The sequence below is a fragment of the Carcharodon carcharias genome, chromosome 7 (genome assembly GCF_017639515.1).
Source record: "Carcharodon carcharias isolate sCarCar2 chromosome 7, sCarCar2.pri, whole genome shotgun sequence".
In the NCBI taxonomy this organism is placed as follows: Eukaryota; Metazoa; Chordata; class Chondrichthyes; order Lamniformes; family Lamnidae; genus Carcharodon; species Carcharodon carcharias.
The window spans coordinates 21,406,678-21,423,842 of NC_054473.1; the positions used below are offsets into that span (position 1 = coordinate 21,406,678).

General features: G+C 45.8%; 1 protein-coding gene across 4 annotated transcripts in view; it reads right to left on the reverse strand.

The window, feature by feature from the left end:
* LOC121280146 (copine-9-like) overlaps positions 1-17,165 on the reverse strand; it is a 409,662-nt gene that overhangs the window by 309,964 nt on the left and 82,533 nt on the right. The window lies entirely within an intron of this gene.

A 17,165-nucleotide genomic window follows, 5' to 3' on the forward strand; every position in this document is an offset into this window, starting at 1 on the left:
GTAAGGTATGATTCCAAGAGTATGACTATGTCAGGCTGTTGCTTGACTAGTCTGTGAGACAGCGCTTCAAATTTTGGCACAAGCCCCCAGATGATAGTGAGGAGGACTTTGCAGGGTTGACGGGGCTGAGTTTGCCACTGTCGTTTCCCGTGCCTAGGTCGATGTCAAGTGGTCCATCTGGTTTCATTCCTTATAGACTTTGTAGCGGTTGGATACACCTGAGCGGCTTGCTAAGCCATTTCAGAGGCCATTTAAGAGTCAATCGCATTGCTGTGGACCTGGAGTCACATATGGGGCCAGGCTAGATAAGGACGGCACTACTTCCCTAAAGGAGTGAACGTGATGGTTTTTTTACAACAATCAACAATGGTTTCAATGTCATCGTAGGACTTTTAAGTCCAGATTTTTATTGAATTCAAATTCCATTTGCTGTGATGGGATTCAAACTCAGCTCCCCAGAGTATTACCCTAGTTCGCTGGTTTACTTGCCCAGCAACAATACCATTACGCCATCATCTCCCCCTGCTTTATTACCTATAACTCGTGCAGTACACCCCTGCCTCCCACCGCTATTACCCATCCCCTCTCCCCATTTCCCCACTCCGGATAGCTGCAGTTCTCTCTCCATTAACACCCCTCCCACCCGAAGCAATTTTCTTCTGCTCCCCCCCACCCCAAACCGCCACCCCAGAGCAATTTTCTTCCACCCACACCCCCCCACTCCTACAAACTTTCAAAAGTGAAACTTTTCAGGCAGGAAAGCATAAGGCTGGATTAGGTCATATGACCAAAAGGTTGATCAAAGAGGTTAAATGGGTTTTAAATGGGAAATAATGGACTACTTTCCCCACAGTGCAGGCTTCTGACCCCTATTTAACATGGACATCAGGGTCCTGAAGCCTGTGGGAAAGATCCTCACCTGGCTAAATGAAATGGAGGGTGGGATTTTCCGGTCCTGCCAGTGACAGTTCTTTTCATTTACCTCGATAAGTGTAAAAATCCAAACCAGGAAAAAAAAACCATTCCCCACACACCAGATTGCAGCAGTTCCCTTTCTCACCAGCCCACCACCAACCCCTCCAACCCCCACCCTCTCCCTCTCCCTTCCTCTCTCTCTCCCTCCTCTCTCTCCCCTCCCTCCCCCTCCCCCAACCAATAAGACCATAAGACATAGGAGCAGAAATTAGGCCATTCGGCCCATCGAGTCTGCTCCGCCATTCAATCATGGCTGATAAATTTCTCAACCCCATTCTCCCGCTTTTCCCCATAAACTTTGATCTCCTTACCAATCAAGAACTTATCTATCTCCTCTTATTCCCCAACCCATCCCCTTCTTATTCCCTTCCCCCTCCCCACCACCTCTTATTCCTCCCTCCTTTCTCCCCTCCTCTTTCCCACTTCCCCTCTTCCCCCCTTTCCCCCTCCCACATTTCTGCCTCGCCTCCCCCCTCTTTCACCCATCCCTTCTCCCCCCTCCCTCTTTCCCCCTCTCTTTCTCCCCTCACCCTCTTTCCACCCTCACCCCTCCCCTTCTTCCCCCCCATGCCCCTCTTCCACCCCACACCCCTCTTTCCTCCCCTCACCCCTCCTTCCCCCATTCCCCTTCACTCCCTTCCCCCATTCCCCTCTCATCCCCCTTCCCCCATTCTCCCCTCATCCCCTCTCCCCTCTTTCCCCTACACCCTCCCTTTCTTACCCACTCACTCTTTCCCCATCTTTCCCCCTCACTCCTCTTTACTCTCTCACTTCCTCCCTCTCTTTGCCCCCTGAACCCCTCACCCTTGTTTTCCCCCCTCACCCCCTGGGGAGGCTGGAGGATGGTGTTTTTTGGCTGGGTGGTGGGGGGCGGGGGGTGAGAGCCAAAATGGAGGGGGAGAAAGGGAAGTGTTTGGAGACTGAAGGCACAAGGGGAGAGTTTGGAGGCTGACAGGAGAGATGGGGAGAGAGTAGAGGCAGGACAGAGAGAGGAGGGAGTGTTTGGAGACTGGAGTAAGAAAGAGAGCAGAGAGTCGAGAGTGGAGGGAGAGAGAGGAGAGTTTAACCCCTGAGACAGGAGGGAGAGAAGGGGCAGATTTTGGAGGCTCGGTGGGGGTGGGGGGGGAGAGTTTGGAGACTGGAGGGATGTGGGGAGAGAGTCAGGACTGGAGGGGGAGGGACAGTGGGGAGTTTAGGTCCTGGGACTAGAGGCAGGGGGATAGGGAGGAGAGAGAGTTTAGACACTGAGATTGGAGGCAAGGGGATTAGGGGGTGAGAGAGCTCAGACCCTGAGATTGGGGTTGGTGGAAGAGTTCAGACCCTGAGACCTGAAATGTGGGCTGGTGGAAAGTATAGCCCCTGAGACTAAAATGAATTAAAAACTGTTGGAGATCAGGTGGTGCTCTCAGGCATATACTGTATAGCGGAATGATATTTTTGGACTAAATGAAAAGCTGAATAAATTCAGATATTATGCAATGAATTAATTTCCTTATATTTTTTAATGCAGGTTGATGAGAGCATTGGATGGTTTTGAGCACACTGGTTATCTTTGAGCACACTAGATAGCTTTTAACATGTTGGATAGCTTTGAGAGCGCTGGATAGCTTTTAACATTGGATAACTATGAGTGCACTGGATAACTTTGAGCATGCTGGATAGCTTTGGGCGCACTCAATAGCTTTGAACGCACTGGATAGCCTTGAGCACATTTGATAGTTTTGAGTGCATTGGATGGTTTTGAGTGCATTGGATAGCTTTGGCCCCACTCAATAGCTTTGAATGCACTAGATAGCTTTGAGCGCATTTAATAGTTTTGAGTGCATTGGATAGCTTTGAGTGCATTAGATAGCTTTGAACACACTACATAGCTTTGTGCGCACTGGATAGCTTTGAGTGCATTTGATAGTTTTGAGTGCATTGGATAGCTTTGAGTGCATTGGATAGCTTTGGGCGCACTCAGTAGCTTTGAGCACACTACATAGCTTTGTGCGCACTGGGTAGCTTTGGGCGCACTGGATAGCTTTGGGTACATTGGATAGCTTTGAGTGCATTTGATAGTTTTGAGTGCATTGGATGGCTTTAAGTGTATTGGATAGCTCTGAGCACACTACATAGCTTTGAGCGCGTTGGATAGCTTTGGGCACATTCAATAGCTTTGGCTGCACTCGTTAGCTTTGGGCGCATTGGATAGCTTTGAGCGTATTCGATAACTTTGAGTGCATTGGATAACTTTGAGCATATTGGATAGCTTTGAGCACACTACACAGCTTTGAGCGCGCTGGATAGCTTTGGACATACTTGATAGCATTGGGCGCACTGGATAGCTTTGGGTGCACTATCAGATTTGATGTCAAATTAATTCCAAATTAGAACGCTGATGTCAAATTTTAATTTGGAGCATTGAGCACACTTGAATGCAAAAATTATATTAAAATTTTCGGGTAGGGAATTAAGGGACATGAAAGTCCTAAAAGACATGCAACACTCAAAGAGGATTAAACAGCATTGTTTCATTTCTGTGTTGCCACAGTTTATTGGATCTTATACCACAGTAATATTAGTATCTTGGATTTTCATTTAAAGTACTTGCCTCCTTCAGCAGCACAGCTAAGTTTGGTGTCAGGGTAGGTCTACATCTTAGCCTTCCTCATGCACTATATTACAACTGTTCCACTGTTTGCCTTTTTAAAGGTTCACTTTTTATATAGGTTTCACTTTTAGCTTTACAACCAGAAAAATCCAGGGTTTCAAGATGCCAAAGCAGAAATCAGAATCCCAGATTAATGAATCAAGGATTCTGTGCCTCTGTGAACCAGCGGAGAGCAAGGATCAATCTTTCCCTCCGCCAATTACCTGCTCATGGCCATCTGATTGATATCCTTGCCGCAGAACTGACACCCAAAACCTGGCATTACACCAGCCCATCAGAAACCTTGGTGGCTTAACTTCTCCAACATTCTTGTCGACGGCCTCCGAAAACTGCAACTCAACACCTCATCCCAAATCCTCGCTCATGTTAGATCCCATACTTACACAATCTGATTTCAAGATTCTCCCTTCACTTTGAAATCCACTCACTGCCTTGACCCGCTCTCCCTCAGTGATCCCCAGCAGCACATGCACTCTCCAGTCCACAAATACCTGTTCATTCCTCATCCTCCCATTCCTTCTACTCACCATCACTGGCTCCTCTTCTCAATCACTATTTCCCTGCCCCCTCTGTCCCTAAGCACATTCACCTTACCACCTTTCTGATGTCAAAAAAATCTCATAAAATGCTTTTACTGCCCACTAATATATCTGTTCCTCCTCTCCCTCCAGCTTGTTCACTTGTTTTTCTGCTCCTATAATGTACACTGAGTCATCTCCCTTTACATGAAGGGTGCTGTAGAAATGCAAATCATAAATAGAAAATGTAACCAGACTTCCTTAGAACAGAGCCTGAGGTAATAGTGCAAAGAAGAAGTGCATACATATCACCTTGTTCATGGAACAAATGTTTTGGATATTTTCCAGTTAGCCCTTAAAAGCTAATCTATCAGAAATTCTGCAGCAGATGGTCTGAGATTATTAATTATTAAAGATTGTGTGTGGGGGGAGGAGGCATGAGAGAGATGGGTGTGAAAGTAGAAAGATCACGCAGCGTATTTAATACAGTAGTTCCTACACGGACTGCAGTTGCACATCTGCAAGTTTTATTACAGTTGGATGTGCTCAAGCAAGTGTGGTTAACATGTAGATTTGATTACTGTACTCTAGTGTCAGCTTGACTCGGTTCATGCTTGGCTCAAAGTTGAAGGGCTGTGGTCCCAAGCCTCGCTCTTTAAGCACATTATGCTGGCATTTCAAAGTAGTACCGAGAAAGTGCTGCCCCAGCCGTCTGTTTCGCAGGCTCAATTGGGTTTTAAAGATCTCACGGCACAAAGGAAAAAGAGCAAGGAGCTTTCCTGGCATTTGGTCAACATTCCTGCCTCAACCCTACCACAAAGTGTGTTATTTCGAAGTAAGCCAAGAAACCCGAAACAGAGAACATGAATTTAATGAAAAGTAAATTTCAAAGACAGGTATTAAGAAGCATTTCTTTACTCAAAGAGTGATTAATGGTTAGAATAATTTGTCAGAAAGAAATACAGAGAGAGACAATACTTCAGTGAGAGAATTAGGGTATCAGGTATCATTCTTGAATTTGTTCACGCTCAGCTCAGATTCGCTTTTCCTGTAAATTGCAGGAACTTGTAGATGTGGAATTTTTGTCTGCTGGCAAATGGATGGGAAGGGTGGGAAATTTTTTGTTCCTTTATATTGTTGAGGTTTCCGTAAAACTCACTCGATCAAGACCATAGGAAGATCAACACTGAAGGTGAAAACAAGGTCGACCACCACCACCCACCGTAAGGGTCACAGCTGCATGCTGCTGGTTGTCTGTGCCTAGAGAGAGGAGCTTTCCAATTCCATTAGTAACCTGCCAGCAATTGCCTAAGGACAGGATCTCTGCCTTTCTGGGGACAGGGTTGGGGGTGGGGGTGGGGGTGAGGATGGGGGGGCGGGGGCATTGTTGCGGGGAATAGTGGCTAACAGTTCAAACTGTGCTACTATATGCAGATATGAAGTAAAATTTTTATGAGCTTTCACTTTAAGCCGCGTGCATTTTGTGATGTGCAATGCACTCAGCACTGAATGATTCTTTCTCATAGCACTGTTAGCCGGCATTTGTCTAAAAGCGTACATGTTTATTCAGAACATTTGCTATCTCTAAATTAAGCCATAGATTCCGAAAATCAGAAAAGCATAGGTCACATCAATCATGGCATCCTTCACCCACAACTCATGAGCAAACCGCTCTCCTCTGATTTAATATCACTATCATCATAATAAAAGAGGGGGACCCAATTATTGAAGCTTAAGGAATTTAAATTAATTTTATTCAGTGAGTGATGCCTTGAACATTAGGCATACAAATCATAAGATTAAACTTTAATCAAACAGAAAAGGGGCGTTCAGCATGAAGGAACTGTTTTGCTCTTTTTGAACGGTATTATTGGCAGTTAGGAAATAAGGGAAATCAGATTTATTGAGCTACCCTTAACAAGTCTGGCAAACAATAGTGCCACCAATATCAAAATTTAACTTTTCCTGTGCATCATAGTTATTCCTTTATTTCCAGGCTGCTTGACTGGATACTGCATCGTTACCTTACCAGCAGGGTAAAATATATCAATTCATTGTTTCCATACATTTCTTGAGCACCCATCAAGTAGACTGCAATGTCCTGCTGTCTAGCTTCTAGAGTGTGTTGGGGCTGTGTCCATCCAGGCGAGTGATAAGTATTCCACCTCATATACGATTTGAGCTTGTTAGATGGTAGAGAGACTCTGAGATCAATGTGCCATCTGCCTTCCTAATTGCTTGCTGAACCTGAATGCTAGCTTTCAGTGACTCATGAACAACGACACCTAGGTCCCTTTGGACATGGCTGTGATAAGTCATGAAGGCCTACCTTCTGACCTTGGCGCCGTGCCTGTGGAGTGGAGCCCTTTAAGCTATGTATACCTAACTGTGTGTGTCTCTCTCTCTAATTGAGGGAGATAACTATGCCCCTTTGTGGACTACAGATAATTACAAAATTATCTGGTTGGTTCAATTCAGCATCTGGTCAATGGTGACTTCTAAAAAGTGTTGATGGTGGGGACTTGGTGATGAGGTGTTGAAGGTCATGGAGAAAACAAAAATAAGGCTTTCCCTTGTTTAACATTGTCATTACCTGGTACTTATGTGGCATAAATGTTATCTGCCATTTTGCAGCTCAAGTCTAGCTGATCTTTCAGTAGTTCAGCATGGGCTGCTTTGTGGAATGGAGCTGAATACTGGGGAATTGTCAACAAACCATTCCACCCCTGACCTTATGGCAGAGGGAAGGTAATTGATAAAGCAGCTTGAGGTAGTTAGTCCGAGGACATTTCCCTCAGGGGCTCCTGCAGTCATGTCCGAGGGCTGTGATGTCTGGCTTCTGGCAACCACATCTATTTTCCATTGCGTCAGATATGACTCCAGCCACTGAAGGGTTTAGCCTTTGACTCTCATTGACCTCAGTTTTCTGGGTGCTATACTTGGTTGCCTGCTCCTTCCCTTCTGGTTTTTGGTTCTTGTAACCATATCTGGTGGGACCTGTACTGTATATCAGTGAGCAGATTATTGGTAGGTACATGTCACTTGATGGCACTATTGATGATTCCTTCCATCATTTTACTGATGACTGAAAGATGGTTGAAAGGACCATAATTGACCTTGTTAGAGTTTGCCATTATTTTGTGGATAAAGCATATTTGGGCAATTTTCGATATTGTCATGTGGATGTCCTTATGAAGCGGCTTGGCAAGGGGAGTTGCTCTCTCTGGTGAGCAAATCTTAAGCATTACAGCCAGAATGGTGGGTGCCACCATGTTTGGTGAACCTTTCCCCATCTGCTGGTACCAGTTAGGTGATGCCTATTCCTCCAAAAGGATACAGATGCTAGAACGAAGGACCAGGTGTGCGTTGGAGAAATGCCCGACCACTTTAAGTGATTCTATGAACACACAGCATGCAAATATCTCATGCTGCCAGCACATTTGATGGTTAACACTTGCTACATTTAATGCAACACAGGATAAAAACTTCATCAGAGTAGCAATTTATTCTTTTACTACCTTAACATAGGCGTTACCTGGTTTATTGGGCCATTTATTATTCTGTACGGGATGACTTCAGCTCTGCAGACAATAGCAGATAGCTAGGAACATTTTAAAAACCAGTAATGCATCAAGTGGAAAGGTCCCCGCGGTTCAATATTTGTAGTGAAATCATAATCGCTAGTATAACGAGTGTTATTAGGAACAAACAATCCTTTCTTAAAGGGTTCAGATATATCTGGTAATAGATTGCCTGGACTGTATTAAAAACCAAAACAGTTTGAGGGTTCAGATTTATAATGTGAGGGAGTCACAGTGATAAAAATTGAGGTTACTACTCAAATAAGATATATAAATGTACTGGCTTGGAGTTTCTGCTAGTTGCGCTGGTTTTACCAAAGCAATTGTCCTGAAATTGGCCAAACTGGTGTACAAGGATCTGGAATTTTAAGGGCAAGATACTTTGAATGTAAACTGATTCTCAATGATCTTTAACACTGTTTTTGAAGAACATGGTATGGGAAGCTGACACTGCCCACAAAACCCTCCATGCCAGCAGATCAAAATAATGAGCATAGAAGGTCTGCGACTGATTCTAACCATTTAAAGGAGGCTTGTCAAATTAAGCTTTTATTTTTAGGCACAAAGGTAATCGTGAGAAGGTTTTAAAAGTTTTGGGGTTAGAAATTTGCCCCTTTATTTAAGTGTTTGGGTGGGCGCTGTGGGTGGTGGTGGTCACAATTTGCCACCTGCCTCCACAGGCTTCAATCCAGGGGGGCAGCATACAAATTTGGTGCACCCATCTCATCTGTATGATTGTAGCATGTAGCAAAGCCTGTAATTCTCTCAGCACCATTTGGCCAGCAGCAACAGAGCCCACTTTATTCAGCGTCACTGAGAACATTGAGAATGATGGAATGTTCCTGCCTCTTCTCATCTCCCAGTTCATCCCTCATCTTGCTATGTGGCATGACTGGGGAAGCTGGGGTGACCATGCACCTCGCCATGGCTTCCAACCCTTGGTCCCCATCTTCCTGACCCCAACCTTCCCCTTCTGATTTCCTGCTTTCAGACACAGCAGCACAAGGAGGAAGAAGCAATAGTACAGCACTAATGAAGAGGTCCTGTTACTTGATCTGACACTCACAGCCGCCAGCTGAGATACTGGTACTGCATGTACATTGGAGGCTCATATTTATTTGGGATCAGTGTGTGGTGAGTCATCCAAACACAAGTGGGCTGCAATCAGGCCAGTAGGAAAGGATGGTTCATTTGCCAACTCACCAGAGGCAAAGTTGCATACAGAAATGCACTGATCTATATGCAAACTGAGATGCTGGATGCTGACTGGCCTGCCAGATAGTTGCCTTTTACTGTTAAACAGCATGGATGGATCTGGGTCCAAGTTGGCAAAGTTTCCCTCTCCACAGTCTCTGCTCCATCTTCCTGTTATACTGCAGAGTCAGAAGCAGCACCCCTGCACCTGTGGCAGCGTGTGTGTGGACAGAGCACTTAAACCTCTGCTTCTCCTTCAGGATGCAGCAGCACTCTCTGGCAAATCCAGGAACTCCCCACAGCCCGTCCAAACACACTCCAAAGTAATCCCAAATACTTTGCAATAGCCGAAGTTCTTAAAAATTACCTTATCTGCAGTTTGGAAGCCTAGTCCTTTAAGGAATGCTAGTTTAGGGCCCTTATTGCATCTCAGCCCCTGTTGTTTACAGTGATGTACAAATATATTGCCTAGACCCCAAACTTGGTATCCTGGCATCAGATCAGCTGCTTGGGCTGTGATGCCAGGATAGCATTGGGTCACAGCCTTGTGGTACACACAAGGGATGTCCCCACATACATCCTTTCTTGATGGAACCCGCATGGTCCGTGCAGGAAGTGGCCAGCGGTGCTTTGTGCACCAGTAGAGTGCCACTAGGCTTCACAGAGGTGAATTTATCACCCAACAAATATTTAAAATGTTCACTTTATTAAGAAACTGACCAACGTACATCACTAAATGTAGACTAATAAATGGTTCAGAAAAGTTTATTAAAGTTATTCAAATTCTGTTTCAGATGGCAGACTAGATATATTAAAAATTGCTCATTTATGATAAACCAATTTTCAGTTATATTTAGAAAAAAAACAGCAAAAGGTTACCTGAACTACATCAATGAATATTAAGGAAAAATAAGCAATTATTATCTATTATGCTGGCCAACTGTGCTGGCTCATGAAAGATTTTATGTCTGTGATTATGCAAATAATTTGTGCAGAAACCTGACCCATGGCTTTACTTCAGAAAACCAGCATAATTCCAGACTGAATTTGCTCCCAGATTGCTGATTGCAGCCAAAGTGGAAACTCTGTCCCAAAATTAGGCTCAGTCCCTGCACCTGAATAAATTTTGCAAATTAGGCATGGTCACATTGAATGCTCACCCTCACTTCCATAGCAGCCAGCTTGTTGCACTATGTGGTGGTCCCTTTAAGATTGACATGCGGCTGTGCATGTGCAGATCTTAAAGGGAACACTGCTTGTGCAGGGCCTGTTGTTCCCTACCCAGCATATTCCCAATTGTTGCACAACTGCACAGCTGTGCAGTTTAGAAAGAACACTGCCCGCATGACAAAAGGAAATGTAAAGCAATACATTGTAACCCTGCCTACCTCCCCCCCCCCCCCCCCCCCCCCCCCCCCCCCCCCCCCCCCCCCCCGCCCCCGCCCCCACCGCCCACCATTGTGAAGTTCTTGGGACAGGAACAGTAAAATATTCAGACAGAGGCATCTAGAATTGGAACTGTACAAACTATCAAACATGGATTCTTTATTATCTCTTCCCAACAGGCTCTCTGCTGGTACATGTACGTATGGCAGTCTCAAGAGGACAAAATGCACAATGCAATTTTCAATGCACTACAATGCACCTCAATAGGATTGGTTTGCACTGGAAATAGAATTTCCCCAGTGATTTTTTTAAGCTGCATCTAAATAAAACTTAAACAGCAACGCCACAATTGTTGAACCTTCTGTGAGAATGTCATCGACAGGTAACAAAATGATGCACAGTAACCACATTACCCTGAGTGAATGCTATCAACAGGTAATGCAGTGCCTACATCAACTTGTTATGACATGTAATGCATTAACAGAAGCTGACTGTAGCGACAACCAATATGTAAACAAAGCCTAACCAGCAAAGTAATTGATATGAGAAAATAATTCCCACTGATCATATATAAAATCTCTTTAAGAGCCAATAGTTTATCTTCCACAATTTATCTTTACAACCAGTGCCTCCAATATTGATTTCTTTTTCCTCAGGAAATAGATAGCTTGCCATGTATTGCAAAGCAGCAATACTTCAGATATAAAGGAAGAAATTAAGAATGCCACTGCAAATGCTTCACACATTTGCACCAAATTACACTGTGCAAAAGTTCTCATCAGTTGAAAATTAGTATGTTGATGCCCGTGATAAAGTCTCTCTTCTACCTCCTCGCTGTATAATAACTATGCTGTTCATTTCCCTTTTTAAAAAATATCAAATGAGGGGAGACGATGGTGAAGTGGTAATGTCACTGGACTAGTAATCTAGAGGGCTCCAGGCTAATGCTCTGGGAGCACAGGTTCAAATCTCAGTATAGCAGCTGGTGGAATTCAAATCCAATTCATAAATCTGGATGTGAAGCTAGTCTCAGTAATGATGATCATAAAACCAGTATTTATTGTCCCAGGAAACCCATCTGGTTCACTAACGTTCTTTAGGGAAGGAAATTTGCCATTCTTACCAGATCTGCTGGCATATATGTTTTTTTTCTAAATTCATGTGGGCTTCGCTGGCTGGGCCAACATTTATTGCCCATCCCTAGTTGCCCTTGAGAAGGTGGTGGTGAGCTGCCTTTTTGAACCGCTGCAGTCCATGTGGTGTAGGTATACCCACAGTACTGTTAGGGAGGGAGTTCCAGAGTTTTGACCCAGCGACAGTGAAGGAACAGCAATATATTTCCAAGTCAGGATGGTGAGTGGCTTGGAGGGGAACTTCCAGGTGGTGGTGTTCCCATTTATCTGCTGCCCTTGTCCATCTGGATGGTAGTAATCATGGGATTGGAAGGTGCTGTCGGATGAGCCTCGGTGAATTCTTGCAGTGCATCTTGTAGATGGTATACACTGCTGCTACTGTGCATCGATGGTGGAGGGAGTGAATATTTGTGGATGTGGTGTCAATGAAGCAGACTGCTTTGTCCTGGACAGTGTCAAGCTTCCTGAGTGTTGTGGGAGCACCACTCATCCAGGAAAGTGGGGAGTATTCCATTACACTCCTGACTTGTGCCTTGTAGATGGTGGACAGGATTTGGGGAGTCAGGAGGTGAGTAACTTGTCACACAATTACTAGCCTCTGACCTGCTCTTGCAGCCACAGTATTTGTATGCCTAGTCTATTTCAGTTTCTGGTCAATGGTAACTCCCAGGATGCTGATAGTGAGGGATTCAGTGATGGTAATGCCATTGGAACAGCAAGGGGCGATGGTTGGGTTCTCGCTTGTTGGAGATGCTCATTGCCTGATACTTGTGGAATACAACCAATGGAGAGTTTTCCCGCTGATTCCAGTTTTGCTAGGGCTCCTTGATGCCACACTCGGTCAAATGCTGCCTTGATCTCAAGGGTAGTAACTCTCACCTCCACCCACCTCACCTCAGGAGTTCAGCTCTTTTGTCCATGTTTGAACCAAGGCTTAATGAGGGCAGGAGCTGAGTGGCCCTGACGGAACCCAAACTGGGCATCAGTGAGCAGGTTATTGCTAAGCAAGTGCTGCTTGATAGCACTGTTGATGACCCCTTCCATTACTTTACTGATGATGGAGAGTAGACTGATGGGGCGGTAAATGGCTGGGCTGGATTTGCCCTGCTTCTTGTGTACAGGACATTCCTGGGCAATTTTCCACATAGCCACATAAATGCCAGTGTTGTAGCTGTACTGGAACAGCTTGGGTAGGGGCGCAGCTAGTTCTGGAGCACAAGTCTTCAGTACTATTGCCGGAATATTGTCAGGGCCCATAGCCTTTGCACTTTCCAGTGCCTTCAGCCGTTTCTTGATATCGAATCAGCTGAAGACTGGGATCTGTGATGCTGGGGACATCCGGAGGAGGCCGAGATGGATCATCGATTTGGTACTTCTGGCTGAAGATTGTTGCAAATGCTTCAGCCTTATCTTTTGTACTGATGTGCTAGGCTCCTCCGTCATTAAGGATGGGGATATTTGTGGAGACTCCTCCTCCAGTGAGTTGTTTAATCCTTGACTGTATGTGGCAGGATGCAGAGCTTGGATCTGATCCATTGGTTATGAGATCACTTAGCCCTGTCGATTACTTGCTGCTTATGTTGTCTGGCACATAAGTAGTCCTGTGTTATAGCTTCACCAGGGTGATGCCTCATTTTTATGTAAGCCTGGTGCTGTTCCTGGCATGTCCTCCTGCATTCTTCATTGAACCAGGGTTGATCCCCTGGCATGATGGTAATGGTAGAGTGGGGGATATTCCTGGCCATGAGGTTACAGATTGTGTTTGAGTACCGTTCTGCTGCAGCTGGAGGCCCACTGTGCCTCACGGATGCCCAGTCTTGAGTTGCTAGATCTGTTCGAAACCTATCCCATTTAGCACGGTGGTAGTGCCACACAACACAATGGAGGGTATCCTCAAAGTGAAGGCGGGACTTCGTCTCCACAATGGCAGTGCAGTGGTCACTCCTACCGATACTGTCATGGACAGATGCATCTGCAGCAGGCAGGTTGGTGAGGATGAGGCCAAGTATGTTTGTCCCTCTTGTTGGTTCCCTCACCACCTGCTGCAGACCGAGTCTTGCAGCTATGTCCTTTAGGACTTGGCCTGTAGTGGTGCCCCCGAGCCACTCTTGGTGATGGTCATTGTTGATGTTGAGGACTCCTAGGTCCTCCCACTGTGCAGCCACCTCTGCGGGCCTGTCCTGCCAGTGATGGTGATGGGACATTATCTAAAAAAGTATGATACCATGAGGACGGCTATGCTTGACTAGTCTGTGAGACAGCTCTCACTTTTGGCACTAGCCCCCTGATGTTAGTAAGGAGAACTTTGCAGGGTCGACAGGGCTAAGTTTGTCGTTGTCAGTGCTGGGTAGCCTGGCATTCCTTTTTTGTGACTTTGTTACAACTGAGTGGCTTGGTAGGCTATTTCAGATGTTATTTAAGAGTCAACCACATTGTATGCCAGATGACAGATTTCCTTCCCAGATGGGTTTTTACAACAATAGACAATGATTCCATGGTCATCATTAGACTTCTAATTCAAGATTTTTTATTGTCCATCATCTGCCGTGGTGGGATTTAAACCCAGGACCCCAGAGCATTACCCTGGGTCTCTGGATCACTAGCCCGGTGACAATACCACTATGCCATTGCCTCCCCCATGTAACCCCAGGCTCAGAGCAACGTGGTTAACTCTTAATGGCCCTCTGAAATGGCTGAGCATGCCACTCAGTTGTATCAAACCATGACAGGAAGTCAATAAGGAATGAAAGCAGATGGCATTACCTGGCATCGACCTAGACACTGGAGGTGACAATGGCACACCCAATTTTGTCAACTGCATAGTCCTCAATTTGGGGACTTGTGCCAAAATTGGGATAGCTGTCCCACAGACTAGTCAGGAAAGAGCCTGACATAGTCATACACATGGAATCATACCTTACAGACAATGCCCCAGACACCACCATCACCATCCCTGGGAAATGTCCCACCAGTAGGACAAACCCACTAGAGGTGGCAGCACAGTGGTATACAGTTAGGAGGGAGTTGTCCTGGGGGTTCTTAACATGGACTCTGGAATCCATGAAGTCTCTAGGAATCAGGCCAATCATAGGCAAGGAAACCTCCTGCTGACTGCCACCGACTGCCCCCACCACCAATCCCCTCTCAGCTTATGAATTTGTACTCCTCCATATTGAATACCACATGGAAGAAGCACTGAGGGTGGCAAGGGCACATAAGGTGGGGGACTTCAATATCCATTACCAAGGGTGGCACGGTAGCATCACTACTGATCGAGCGGGCCAAGTCCTGAAGGACATAGCTGCTAGACTGCATCAATGGCAGGCGGTCAAGGAGTCAGCAAGAAGGAATCTGTCCATGTCAGTATTGGTAAGAATGACCACCACACAGTCCTTGTGGAGACCAAGTCCCATCTTCACACTGAGGGTACCCTCCATCGTGTTTTGTGGCAGTACCACCATGCTACATGGGATAGATTTTGAACAGATCTAACAACTCAAGGCTGGGCATCCAAGAGGCATTATGGGTCATCAGCAGCAGCAGAATTGTAATCAACCACAATCTGTAACCTCATGATCCAGCATACTCTACCATTAACAACAAGCCAGGGGATCAACCCTGCTTCAATGATGAGTGCAGGAGGCATGCCAGGAGCAGCACCAGGCACACCTAAAAATGAAGTGTCAACGTGATGAAGCTACAACAGAGAATTATTTGCATGCCAAACACCGGAAGCAGCATTGGATAGATAGAGCCATGCAATCCCACAACTAGCAGATCAGATCCAAGCTCTGCAGTCTTACCGCATCCAGACATGAATGGTGGTGGGACAATTAAAAAACTAGCTGGAGGGGGAGGCTCCACAAATATCCCCATTCTCAATAATGGGGGAACCCAGCACATCAATACAAAAGACAAGGCTGAAGCATTTGTAGCCATCTACAACCAGAAGTACCGAGTGGATGATGCATCTTGGCCTCTTCCTGAGGTCCTCAGCATTACAGATGTCAGTCTTCAGCCAATTCAATTCACTCCACATGATATCAAGAAACGGCTGAAGGCATTGAATGTTGCAAAGGTTACAGGCCCTGACAACATTCCAGCAACACTGCTCCAGAGCTTCCCGTGCTGCTAGCCAAGCTGTTCCAGTACAGCTACAACACTGGCATCTACCTGGCTATATGGAAAATTGCCCAGGTATATCCTGTACACAAAAAGCAGGAGAAATCCAACCCAGCCAATTGCCGCCCACCCTCAATCATCATCAAAGTGATGGGAAGTGTCGTCAACAATGCTATCAAGCGGCCCTTACTCAGAAATAACCTGCTCACTGACACTCTGTTTGTGTTCCACCAGGGCCACTCAGCTCATGACCCCATTACAGCCTTGGTCCAAACATGGACAAAATTGCTGAACTCCCAAAGTGAGATGAGAGCAACTGCCCTTGACATCAAGGGAGCATTTGAACAACTGTAGCATCAAAGAGCCCTAGCAAAACTGCAGTCAATGAGAATCAGGGGGAAAACTATCCACTGGTTGGCGTCATACCTAGCACAAAGGAAGGTGGTTGTGGGTGTTGGAGGTCAATCATCTCAGTGTCAGTACATTGCTGCAGGAGTTCCTCGGGTAGTGTCCTCAACTCAACCATCTTCAGTTGCATTAATCAATGGTATCAATGCATCATTAGGTCAGAAGTGGGATGATTGCACATTGTTCGGTACCATTCGCGACTCCTCAGATACTTAAGCAGCTCCTGCCCATTTGTAGCCAGGCGTGGACAACATTCAGGCTTGGTCTGATAAGTGGCAAGTAACTTTTGTGCCACACAAGTGCCAGGCAATGACCATGACCAACAATAGGGAATTTAACTATTTTCCCTTGACATTCAATTGCATCACCATCGCTGAATCCCCCATTATCAACATCCTGGGAGTTACCATAGAGCAGAAACTGAATTGGACCAGCCATATAAATACTGTGGCTACAAGAGCAGGTCAGAGGCAGGGAATTCTGTGATGAGTAACTCATGTCCTGACTCCCCAAAGCCAGTCCACCAATTATGTGACACAAGTCAGAAGTATGATGCCATACACTCCACCTGCTTGGATGAGTGCAGCTCCAACAACACACAAGAAGCATGACAGATCCAGGACAAAGCAGCCCGCTTGACTGGCACCACATCCACAAACATTCACTCCCTCCACCACCAATGCACAGCAGCAGCAGTGTGTACTGTCTACAAGAAGAACTGCAGCAACTCACCACGGCTCCTTCAACAGCACTTTCCAAACCCACAACTGCTACCATCTAGAAAGACAAAGACAAACATCACCACCTGGAAGTTCCGCTCCAAGCCACTCACCACCCTGACTTGGAAATATATCGCCGTTCATTCACTGTCGCTGGGCCAAAATCCTGGAACTCCTTTCCTAACAGCACTGTGGGTGTACCTACATCACATAAACTGCAGTGGTTCACCACTACCTTCGTGTGGGCAATTAGGGATAGGCCATAAATGCTGGCCTAGCCAGTGTTGCCCATAACCTGTGAAAGAATACATTTTAAAAAATCAGACAGTTAGTGAAATTCAAACAGCTGAACACCACACTATCTTTAACTATGATGGTGCTACTGCTGTGCATTATTTAGCATATGCCGGATCTGCACATAATTCCAGCTATCTTAACAGACAGTCCAACCTTGGCTCCAAGGTAGTACATACAGT